Below are 13,019 nucleotides of genomic sequence, written 5' to 3' on the forward strand. Positions count from 1 at the left end.
TTGATAAAAATATTGATCCATGAATTAAAGTTTTAAGTTATAAATACACCAAAAAATGAAAAAAAAAGAAGAAATAATAACATTATCTAAAGAGAGGCATTCCAATCTACCTCACTTTTAAGCATTTTATTAACTACTCCATTATAGTGATAGTTTTACAAAAACACAATCAAATATTTTTTATTTTTCTAAAAAAATTAACATAAAATACATTAATTTTTTTTTGCATCACTTCAAAATTAAAAATATGTCATTTTCTAGTGATTCAAGTTAAAAGTTTGAATACTATTGACCATTTCCTTTTTAAAAAGGTGACACAACTTAAAAAATTTAACTCACTTTTATCTTTTTCACTTTATTTTACACTTAATTTTGGTTATTTCATAAATGCTTTCACCTCTTACTTTTAAATTTACCATTTCTTATGAATAAGATAGACTTAGCATTCCTAACTAGGGAGATTATCTTATGTTTAGAAAAATAACGTCATGATAAAAAATTTCAATATTTAGAGCATATAGTGGAGACGCTAAAATCAACTTGTTCATTGTAATCATACTTCATTGATAACACAATTGATAGTATTGATTTTATGTTAGTTTTTTTCTCAAAAGGGTTTTCATAAAGTAGACATGTGTGAGCTTTATAATACTCTCACTTTCTTGTCCTCATACTTGGGGAGCATTTCTAGTTCTCCATCACATGGTATTTCATGATTATATATTTTAATTTACTAAGGCTAATGCATTGCCACATATCTCCATTTACATTGATTCCTCTCCCCATTCAAATAAATAATGAATTATGCACTCATTTTGTTGAGGTCATGAAGTTCCAACTCCATCATTATTGCTTAAATCATGCTTCAATTTTTGTCTCATCTTTACATGACTTCATAATTGTATCATTCATGAAGGCCACACCAATTTCAACTCTAATATTATTATTTAAGTCATGATTTCATTCAAATAACTTCCTTTTACATATTATTTCTTTAATGATCTACAAAATAAAAAAATTTGTTTGATGTTGTATTTCATGTTATAAAATTATAAATTTTCAAGTTCTAGTAATGGTTTGTGTACTATTTCCCTTGATTGGTTCATATGATTAACCTAATTCTAAATCTAACCTTTTTTTATTATTGATCCATTACTTTAGACAATTTTGATTCATCTCAATATTATTTTATCACCCCAAACAAGACCATAGACATATATCTACCCCTTTGGTGCAGGAGCACCTGAGGGTTGAAATGCCCTTAACCAATTTTGGCTCGTGAGACCTTCCAATGGTCATGTAAATACATAAGGACTGGCTCTAGTCTATTTGTATGGTTGTTTAGTTGAAGTTTTTAAATTTCTCTTATCAGCAAGACCTACCCCTGATCAACAAGTCTTACCCCAATGAGTTTGCCAGAGTTTGGAGTGGTTCACACTTACACCGATGACCTGATAAGTTGTCAGTGCTCAAAGTATTGTTATCGGGTATCAGAAGGAGTAGTTTCAATTTTCCTCGATGATTAACTTGACCAATATTCAGATGGTGATCGTGGATGATCCTACAGTTGTTGCTATATCGCGATGGGAAGATGATCACTAGATAATCCTCACGACTTGGTGACAAAGCATGTGCAAAAAGAAGCAAGTTAAAGATCGTGAAGGTTGAAGGTGGATCAACGACTGTCGCTATACTGCATGGTGGAGATGCACGAACATTATCCATCATGGCTTGGCGACCAAGTGGTGGGGTTTGTCAAGTTAGCAGCTTAGGCGAGTTAACGAGTGACCAAGTCTGGGATGATCTGATGATTGTCGCTATACTACTATGGTGAGATGCACGAAGGTTATCCTCCGCGACTTGGTGACCAAGGTGGGGCCCGGCAAGAGAGCTTCATTTTGGGTGGTTAGTGAGGCCATGCTAAGGTGGCAGGGCAGGGACCTCGGAGCTAATCAGGGGGTTCCATGTGGCGAAGCGCAGAAAGAGATCAAGGAAGATCGGACAGTTAAATTTCAAACCATTGGTGTAGTTGCAAATGGAGACCGTTGGTAACAAGATTTATCTCGCCCAATAGGAGGAGTTCCAAACAGGGGATGTATGTATAAAAAGACCCAATGGGCATCTATAAGAGGCTAATGGTTAATCATGGATCTTTGATCGTGGATCATTCATCATTGTTTGTCGATTGCCTCGAAGAATACTTTTTGTTTTTCTGGAATGCAATAGAGAAGTCCGTTTTCTCATTTTCAATTAGAGTTTCATTTATGTTCATTTCACATATGTTGTTAATGTAATTGTTTCATTTCTTTGTTCTATGAGTTGTTGGTTTGAACCCATGAATAAATTCGGGATCTATAAATAAAGGTTTTCTTTTTCAGTTTTTGTTTCCTGTTTGCAATAATCAAATGGCTCTGACTTGAAACTCCACAAGACCTTTGGAGATTGTCAAGCAGAGCCAGAAATGTATAGTAGGTTTTCATTTGAGAGAGACCAGGAAATGGCAATCGCCATTTCTGCATACTGAGCCTAGGCGAGCTTTGTGATAGTTCGGCTTGGTATCTGTAATTTGAAGGAGATAACTTGTAGGGGAAGGAAACTGTTGAGAACTGGGAAAAGATCCAAAAGGCTCCAAGCCTGAAAATGAGACATTGTGTAATCATAGGGAAGAGTTTGCTAAACCAAACAAGATGGGTGGTTTGCAAAAAGAGAGTGAATGTGTGTGTGTCCTAAACCCCTGCATGGATTTAGTGAACAAGCTTACTTTGTGAGCTTGAGGAAGGTGAGATAAGAAAACAAATGGTAGGGAAGCCCTTAGAAGTATAGAGGGGTAGACTTGGAACCCGAAAAGGGATAGAAGCAAACCATCAAAGAAACCAAATTGATGGCAAACTAGGTTGCCTCCCTATCATATTGGTATCAGAGCAAGGTTAGACTTGGGAACAAAGTAGTTGATGTTAGGCACTAAATCAGTAGGAGAAAATAGTCTCAGAATGGTGACCAAAGAAGAGTTAGCCAAGAAGATAGAAGATCGGGAGGAAGAGAATAGACTCCTGAAAGAAAGATTGCTACAATTGGAGAGCAAATTAGATGCAGTTGAGGATAAAACTGAGAAAGTAACAATCCAGGTCGGTGAAGGGAAGGGTAAAGAATCAGTGGAAGAGGATAGGATACCTCCCCCAGACCTTGTCCTACCTGAAGAACCTTTCCTTAAAGCAATTAAAGCCTTAGGAGGAAAATCCCTAGAAGGAGTGCCACTTTTTTATGGGAAAATGGAGCTTGAAGTAGTTATGGAATGGATTGAAGGATTGGAGAATCACTTTGAGTGTTATGGAATTAGTGAAGCCCAAAAGGTGAAGGTAGCTAAGCCTAGATTGAGAGGATCAACCTTGACTTGGTGGAAATTTATCCAAGAAGAAAGGTAAAAAGAGGGTAAGAACCAAATAGCTAGTTGGAACAAAATGGTAGCCAAGGTGAGGGAAGCCTATGTCACTGAAGATTATGAGATCCACTTGCACAAAAGGAGACAAAACTTGAGACAAAGAGACTTGGATGTGAGTAGCTAAACTGAGGAATTTCAGAAGTTGTGTATGAGATCCAAGGTGGTAGAGGATGAGAGAATCAAAGTAGCCAGATACTTGAATGTCTTGAGATGGAATATTCAAGAGGAGTTGAGTTTGTTATGTCCTAACACTGTGCATAAGTGCTATCAATTGGCACTGAAGGTGGAGGAAAAGAGTAAAAAGAAGCAAGAATAAAGCAATAGAGGAAGAGGCAGAGGAAAAGATGGTAGAGATCAAAGAGGCAGTTTTGGTGGAAGAGGAATAGATCAAAGGTCCCAAGGAGAGTCCAAACTTATAGAGAAAAGTGAGGATGCACATAGCAAGAGCAGCTATAGAGGAAGGGGATCATCTAGCAACCCCAAAAGAGATAGATCTAGCAGACCAGGAAGAGGGTCATACTTCTCCACCATGAAGTGTTACAATTGCCAAAAGTTGGGTCACCCTGCCTATAGATGTCCAAAGAAATCCTCTTTATCTTAAGGAAGTGAAAGAAGAGTGACATATGCGCAAGAAGATGCAGAAAGAAGCAAGACACAAGGTGTGTGATTAGCTCCTAAAGATGGAGAAAATTTAATGATGAGAAGAGCCTTGATTAAGGAACCAATCAAAGAAGAACCAAATCAAAGAAGAGCTTTGTTTAGAATCAAATTCAAGGTCCTTGGTAAGGTTTATAGAGTGGTGATAGACTCAGGGTCTACTGACAATATTATGTCAGAAGAAGCAGTAAGTAAACTAAAGTTGAAAATAATTCTACATAGTAATCCATATAGGGTCACTTGGCTCAACAAGGAGCAACATGTGGTAGTGAATGAACAAACATGGGTTGAGTTCAACATAGGTAGTTATAAGAATAAAGTCTTGTGTGACATCCTTCCTATGGATGCTTGTCATCTACTTCTTGGTAGACCATGGTAGTTTGATAGAAAGGCCATTCACAACGGAGAGAAGAACTCTTATTCTTTTCAAAAGGATGGAGTTACATACCATATTCAGTCCCTAAGTAATGAAGGAGAGAGAAGAAAAACTAAAGGCCCAAATGCATTATTGGTAGGTGAAAAAGAGTTCATTAACACTCTCAAGGAAGGAGAAGGAGTGGGGTTTTCTCTTATAGTGAAACCAAGGGAAGAAAAGCAAGAAAATAAGGTTCAAATACCTCATGAAGTGCAATAGATACTAGACAACTTCAAAGCGATCATAAGTGATGGAGCACCAACAACCCTACCACCTATTAGAGCCATAAGCCATCAAATTGATTTCATTCCAGGAGTATCATTACCCAACAAAAAAAACTATAAGATGACTCTCAAATAGAACAAGGAAGTGGCTAGACAAGTCCAAGAATTGTTGGACCAAGGGTTGATAAAGAAGAGCATAAGTCCTTGTGTCGTACCTATAGTGTTAGCACCCAAGAAAGGAGGAACATGGAGGCCATGCACAGATTCAAGAGCCATAAATAGAGTCACTATCAAGTATAGATTTCCTATCCCAAGAATTGAAGACTTGATGGATTGCTTGGGAGGTGCAAAGTACTTGACTAAGATTGATCTCAAGAGTGGATAGCACCATATCAGGATAACGGAAGGTGATGAATGGAAAACAACCATCAAAACCAATGAAGGACTTTATGAGTGACTTGTTATGCCATTTGGTCTTAGTAATGCTCCCAGTACATTCATGAGACTCATGAATGAAGTGCTGAAAGATTTTATTGGTAAATTTGTTGTTGTATACCTAGATCATATCTTGATTTTCAGTAGAATTAAAGAGGAACATCTAGAGAATCTTAATATTGTATTGCAAAAATTGTATGATGAGCAAATAACAATAAACTTGGAAAAGTGTGAGTTTATGAAGAAGGAAATTTTCTATCTTGGATTTGTAGTTTCAGGAGGAGATTTGAAGATGGACACATCAAAGGTGGAAGCCATCACAAATTGGCCAACACCAAAGACAACAAGTGAAGTAAGAAGTTTTCATGGTTTGGCATAGTTATACAGGAAGTTTATCAGAGGGGTCAGTGAGATTTGTGCACCCATGCTGGATACCATCAAAGGAGGAGTTAAGACTAAGTTTCAGTGGACCAATGCAGCTAACAAAGGGTTTGAACTTTTGAAATAAAAGGTAGCTACACAACCAGTACTCATTCTTCCTAGTTTTGATAAGTTGTTCGAAATTGAATGTGATGCAAGTAATATAGCAATTGGTGTTGTCTTGAGTCAAGAGAATAGACCTGTAGCTTTTTTTAGTGAGAAGCTCAATGATGCTAAGAAGAACTATTCATCCTATGATCTTGAGTTGTATGCTCTTGTCCAAGCTCTTAGGAAGTGGAGGCACTACTTGTTACCTAAGGAGTTTGTTGTTTACATAGATAATAAAGCTTTAAGTTTTTTGAATTCACAAGATAAGTTGAGTCATAGGCATGTTAAATGGGTTGAGTATTTGCAGTCATATACTTTTTCTATTAAGCATAAGAAAGGATAGTGTAATAAAGTAGCAGATGCTTTGAGTAGAAGGCTACTAACAGTGCAAGAAGTGTAGATTCAGAGTATTGGAGTTGATTACTTCAAGGATTTGTACCCAATGATGAATATTTTGCAGCCATTTACAAGGTTTGTCAAGAATTTCAGAATCACTTTCATAGTGAATAAGCTGACTTTACTTTGCAGAATGGTTTGTTGTTTAAAGGTGGATAGCTGTGTGTTCCCAAAGGATCGATGAGGGAAAATCTGATCCAAGAAAAGCACAATGGATGTTTGAGTGGTTATTTGGGCCTTAATAAGACATTGGAACTTGTGAAAAGGTTCTACTATTGGCCCAAAATGCAGAGGGATATCTAAAGGTATGTTGAGCAGTGTATGGTTTGTCAGAAAGCTAAAGGTACAACTACTAATTCTGGTCTTTATCAACCAATACCTATTCCTACAAGGCCATGGGAATGTGTATGGATTTTGTGGTTGGATTACCCAAAATAAAGCTTGGTTGTGATATCATTTTTGTTGTTGGTGATAGATTCAGTAAGATGGCACATTTTGTTCCTTGTAAAACTACCCATGATGCTAGTCACATTGCACAATTATTTTTCAAAGAGGTTCTAAGAATCCATGGTTTTCCGGTTAGTATTGCTTCAGATAGAGATGTCAAATTCCTTGGACATTTTTGGAAAACTCTTTGGAAAAGATTGGGAACTAACCTGTCTTTTGGTTCACCCTATCATCCCCAAATAGATGGTCAAAGAGAGGTGGTGAATAGGACACTTGGAAACCTTTTAAGGTGTTTGACAAAAGAATATGGACAGAGTTGGGATCAGGTTCTTCACTAGGAAAAGTTTGCCTACAATGACAGTGTCAACAGATCTATTGGGAAGAGTCCTTTTGAGACAGTGTATGGTATTCATCCACGAGGTGTTATGGAATTACGAGATCTTGGTAATCTGTCGCACAGAAGTGGTCAATCTGATAATGTCTCTCAATCTATGAAGGAGGTTCATGACCAAGTCAGGTGAGCTCTCCAAGATTCTTCACAAAATGTTAAAGCCCGAGTTGATACCACCTGGAGAGATGTGCAATTTTCAGTTGGAGATTTGGTGATGGTACATTTGAACAAGGCTCAACTTTAGAAAGGGGTTCCCAACAAGCTACAAATGAGAAGAATAGGCCCTTGTAAAGTTTTATCCAAGTATGGCTCTAATGCCTATAAGATTGATTTGCCATCTAATATTGCTTTGTCTCCCATTTTCAATGTCCTAGATTTGGTTGTCTACAAGGGACAACTTCCCAAGGAGGATGCGCAAGTTTCAGATGTTCAACAGTCACTTGTTGACCTACCATTACTTTCTCCTTCCATGCCTCAGGCTGAGAAAGTGTTGGATTCCCACATTCTCAAGAAGACTAGACAACATGTCTACATGGAACATTTGGTCAAGTGGATGCATAAATCTGATTCTGAAGTGACTTGGGTCCCTGAATCAGACTTTGTTAAGTTGGGAATTGATCTTTCCTTATTGCCGTGCTTAGTCACTTGACTTCTTTGTTTTGGGGGGAGTATGGTGTAGGAGCACCTAAGGGTTGAAATGCCCTTAACCAATTTTGGCTTGTGAGACCTTCCAGTGGTCATGTAAATACATAAGGACTGGCTCTAGTCCATTTGTATGTTTGTTTAGTTTAAGTTTTAAATTTCTCTTATCGGCAAGACCTACTCCCGATCAACAAGTCTTACCTCGAAGAGTTCGCCAGAGTTTGGAGTGGTTCACACTTACCCCGATGACCCGATAAGTCATCAGTGCTTGGAGTATTGTTATCGAGTATCGGAAGGAGTAGTTTCAAGTTTCCCCAATGATTAACTTGACCTATATTCATACGGTGATCACGGATTATCCTATGGTTGTCACTATACCTCGATGGGAAGATGATCGCCATATAATCCTCACGACTTGGCAACAAAGCATGTGCAAAAAGAAGCAAGTTAAAGACCATGTAGGTTGAAGGTGGATCAACAATTGTCGCTATACCGCATGATGGAGATGCACGAACGTTATCCATCGCGGCTTGGCGACCAAGTGGTGGGGCCCAACAAGTTAGCAACTCAGGAGAGTTAACAAGTGAGCAAGTCCGGGATGATCAGATGATTGTCGCTATACCACTATGGTGAGATGCATGAATGTTATCCTCCATGACTTGGCGACCAAGGTGGGCCCTGAAAAGAGAGCTTCATTCTGGGTGGTTAGTGAGGTCGTGCTAAGGTGGTAGGGAAGGGACCCCGGATCTAATTAGGGGGTGCCACGTGCAGAGCGCATAAAGAGATCAAGGAAGATCAGACAGTTAAATTTCAAATCATTGGTGCGGTTACAAATGGAGACCGTTGGTAACAAGATTTATCTCGTCCAATAGGAGGAGTTCCAAATAGGGGATGTATGTATAAAAAGACCCAACGGGCATCTATAAGAGGCTAATGGTTAATCATGGATCTTTGATTGTGGATCATTGATCATTTTTTGTCGATTGCCTTGGAGAACACTTTTCATTTTTCTGGAATGCAATAAAGAAGTCCATTTTCTAGTTTTAAATTAGAGTTTCAGTTTTGTTCTTTTCATGTATGTTGTTAATGTAATTGTTTCATTTCTCTATTCTGTGAGTTGTTGGTTTGAACCCGTGAATAAATTCGAGATCTGTAAATAAAGCTTTCCTTTTTCAGTTTGTGTTCCCTGTTTGCAATAATCAAATGGCTCTGACTTGAAACTCCACAAGATCTTTGGAGATTGTCAAGCAGAGCCATAAATGTACAGTAGGTTTTCAGTTGAGAGAGACTAGGAAATGGCAATCACCATTTCTGCATACTGAGCCTAGGTGAGCTTGGTGATAGTTCGGCTAGGTATCAGTAATTTGAAGGAGATAACTTGCAGGGGAAGGAAACTACTGAGAACTGGGAAAAGATCCAGAAGGCTACAAACCTGAAAATGAGACATTGTGTAACCATAGGGAAGAGTTTGCTAAACCAAACAAGATGGGTGGTTTGCAAAAAGAGAGTGAATGTGTGTGTGTCCTAAACCCCTGCAAGGATTTAGTGAACAAGCTTACTTTGTGAGCTTGAGGAAGGTGAGATAAGCAAACAAATGGTAGGGAAGACCTTAGAAGTCTAGAGGGGTAGACTTGGAACTCGGAAAGAGATAGAAGCAAACCATCAAAGAAACCAAATTGATGGAAAAATAGGTTGCCTCCATATCACCCTTAGGTAGGACTACTTTTGACCTTATTCTCCTAATTACAATTATATTCCCTCTTTCTCTAGCTAACCTTTTTAGAGAACATGTCTATTCCATTTTGGCTTGTGCAGGTCAAAGCACTTTCAATTAAGCACCTACAATCTTGTATTTTATGACATTCTCTAAGTAATTATTACAATTACACTGTCTTATCAAATACCATCCACATTATATCATATAAAAATAAAAGACTTTATATGTATACACATACACATATGCATACGCATACGCATACGCATACGCATACGCATACGCATACGCATACGCATACGCATACGCATACGCATACACATACACATACACATACACATACACACACACACACACACACACACACACACACACACACACACACACACACACACACACACACACACACAATTGAGTTATCATCTTTGTCTAGTATTATTTATAATCTTGTTTATCAAAAAGAGATTGAGTAATTGTCAAGAAATTGTCTACACTTCTTTCACACTAAGGTTCTTATTAGCACCACATAGTTTTAGACGAATAAAATTCCATGAGCATATAAATTTGGTAGATTTGTAATCTAGAAAAAGAATTTTTCCATGTCACTAGGGTTTAAACCCTATCAAGAGGACCGAATTGTACACACAACCTTATTTAGGAATAGAGAAATCTTTTTGGTAGATTTGTAAAAATCTCATATAGAATTTGATACAATTGTGATATTTGAATCTCAAATTTTGAGTTTGTTCTACAACTAATCATCCTCCATCAACTACACAAAAATGATAAAACAAATCTAAATTATTTTGATTCTCTAAATTTTTAATTATATTTATAATCTCAACTCTTTATTTAAATATGACTATTATTTATTACTTTATATTGATTTATTAATCTTAAATTTAAGAATGTGATTGTATTTCTTTCCCTAAAAAATCATGACAAGTTACAGGAATCATATAAAAGATAATAAGAAGAATAATAAATTGGAATTGAGGTTTACATATCATAATTTAAAATATATTATAGTTTTATGAAATATTACAAAATTGGTCTTAAACATTTAAATAAAAGAACAACAAACAAAAGTTATGAGATAAGTTATACATGTGGTATAAAAAACAATAATACATTAGAACATACCAACCAAAATTTACATATTATGAGTCTAATCTCTGACAATTATATTGAATATTAGAAAAATAATTTGAGACAAAGTCAAATAAAATAAAATATTCTTTACAATTATTTATGTGGTTTAAAAGGTAATTACAATACAGTTAGGGGGAGTGTGGATTGCAATAGAGTAGATGGATAATGCAAACTCTTTGTCATAATTTTGATCATCATTTGCTTGTCAAACATTCATTACATCTAGAATAGATAAACCGACATAGACCCCTTAAATATATTTGTCTAAAAGATGTTTAGAAACATCAATCTCAAATTTAATTTATACCAAATATCTAATACAAATACTTTAAGATTATAATATCTCCCATATCTTTCAAATAAATATAATTAAAATATTTATACTGATTTATAAAATCAGAAATGGCGTGATCCCACAACTCAAGCATTTGGTATGGCTAACTTGGTGGCTACTATTTTGAGCATGACTCTCACCTCAAAGGGATTAGTCTTTCCCTACATCACCTCTTCGGCACTCCAAAACTCGACAAAAAGTAAGCCTAAGATAAAGACTCTTGAATCACTTGGTTAGGTCGCTTGCATACCCTTGAAATATCAATTAATTTTTTTATAAAAAAATCTAATAACAATAATCAATGATTTGTAGCCCATGCGTTAACTACCCATATTACCTAAACAGACGCAACTATTTTGACTCCAAAACAAGGTTATAAAATGCGTGTTATTGACTTTTAAGAAAAATCACAGTCGTTGTTTGCACGATCAACGATGTGTAATGTTTGTGTTACTAACATTCCGTGGTACAACAATGTCGTTTTAGAGCTAGAATAGATGCGGGCTTACATAAATGACAGAAGCTAAATTGGCTCCAAAACCGGCACTGTCGTGCTACGGCTACCAGCACACGACCAGTCTGCACCATCGATCGCGCCTAACAATGGCTGAGATTTTACATTAATATGACTAACACGAATTTCATAACCTCCTTTTGAAACCAAAATAGAAGCGTCCTACATAAACATTGGTTGTTTTGAGTATCAAACAGATAATATACCCACTCTTGCTCCTCAAATGAAATGAAATGTTCCACAGCAATAATGAATCTTTTGTTTATAATTCCAACAAATACGGTGTACAGTAGAGAGATCCTTCAGCAAATAAGACTGCAGTCATTCAGATACATTTCAGAAGTTTAGCCCCCGTGTCTTTCAATCATACAAGCAATGACAGGTCCAAAGAAACAAAAAAGCAGGCACTAGATCCTAGTCAAAGGATGCTTTTTGAATCATCATCAATCAATCAATCATTCCCCTGGACATTAAATTTTCTGGGGACCAAGGACAATACCAAATGATTCTCAGATCTTTTTCAGAGATTTGGAAAGGCACGAATCCTCTTATCATTTGGGTCGTTGGAAAAATTTAATCAATGTCCTATAGCTAGTCAGATGATTGCTGAAGACAAGTAGAAAAACGCCATGATACTATTCTATTTAAGAAAACAAATGAATGAACACAAGTACTAAAACAAAAAGGAAAACTACCTAGTTTGAACTAACCCGAGATCAATCATCAAGATTCAATGGCACCTGGTACGCCTCTACAACTCTTTTTTTCCTGCCATGGATCAACAAAAAACCAATCAATGTACTTACTGCATTCAATAGATACAAAAACCAAATCCATGATATCAATCTCAAGATGGGCTCATAAATAGACTAAAATTTACAACTAACTTTTGAAAACTTAACTTCACCGTAGCTTTAAAGGCAAATTTCTCTTCGAGTCCCAAGATCATGAGATCCTTCTATATTTTCCCACAGCTTTCTTGAGCTCTGAACTCAGATCTGCCCGGACGAAAGACCACCTTAACAAAAAAAAAGTAATAAACAATAAAATCTGTGGTGCAGTCTGAGCTCTCAGTTCAAGAAAGCTGTGGAAAAGCATGGGAGGATTCTGTTATCCCACATATTATTATGCTTACGCCTTTCCACCTTTCCATCATGGAATTTAAGCCATGAAAGAAGAGCTTGCAGAAGAAGGCAACTAAGTATTCAGTACTGCACGACGCCTCTCTGCGATTTCTTTTTTCTCTGTCATGTACCATATCAAGTGCACGCCAAGATATTCAGTCTTATCATACAAAACTGATTTGATTCAGTCCAAACCTTCTTAAAAACTATGCTAAAAATTGCTTGATTAGAATCCTAATGCCCACAAATCCTTACTGAATTAGTGGAGGGAAAGCCCACAAAGGAAGTTTGTATGCTTGGGCACTCAGTTGTGGGATTTGGGTGCTTAAGCTTGGGCTTAAATAGAGAGTTTTGTTCACTATACAATGAAAATGGGCCTGTTTAGGTGTCAATTGATTGCAGTTGATTGATAGTAATAAGTGGTATAGAATGATTATGGGTGAGATAAGGTGCCCATGGGGTGAAGCTGATTGATAGTAATAATTGATGTTGGTTATGGTGGTGTTAGCAATAATAACAATGTTGTTATGATGAGGAAGGTATGGGCCTCAGAATGGTGTCATGCTAGTCCACCTTCTAAGATGAGTGTCTCATTCATGGTAGTGTG

General features: G+C 36.8%; 1 long non-coding RNA gene across 2 annotated transcripts; it reads right to left on the reverse strand.

The window, feature by feature from the left end:
- Positions 1–10,789: 10,789 nt before the first annotated feature.
- LOC131070042 (uncharacterized) lies at positions 10,790–12,778 on the reverse strand. 2 transcript variants are annotated; one of them, XR_009372718.1, is made up of 2 exons: positions 11,984–12,778; positions 10,790–11,603 (listed from the first exon to the last, which is right to left on the reverse strand). It is a non-coding gene; the product is annotated as an uncharacterized LOC131070042 (long non-coding RNA). The 2 variants fall into 2 exon arrangements; XR_009372717.1 differs by having other exon boundaries at positions 11,145–11,603; positions 11,999–12,778.
- Positions 12,779–13,019: the final 241 nt, after the last annotated feature.

Source organism: Cryptomeria japonica, chromosome 5 (genome assembly GCF_030272615.1).
Source record: "Cryptomeria japonica chromosome 5, Sugi_1.0, whole genome shotgun sequence".
NCBI lineage: Eukaryota > Viridiplantae > Streptophyta > Pinopsida > Cupressales > Cupressaceae > Cryptomeria > Cryptomeria japonica.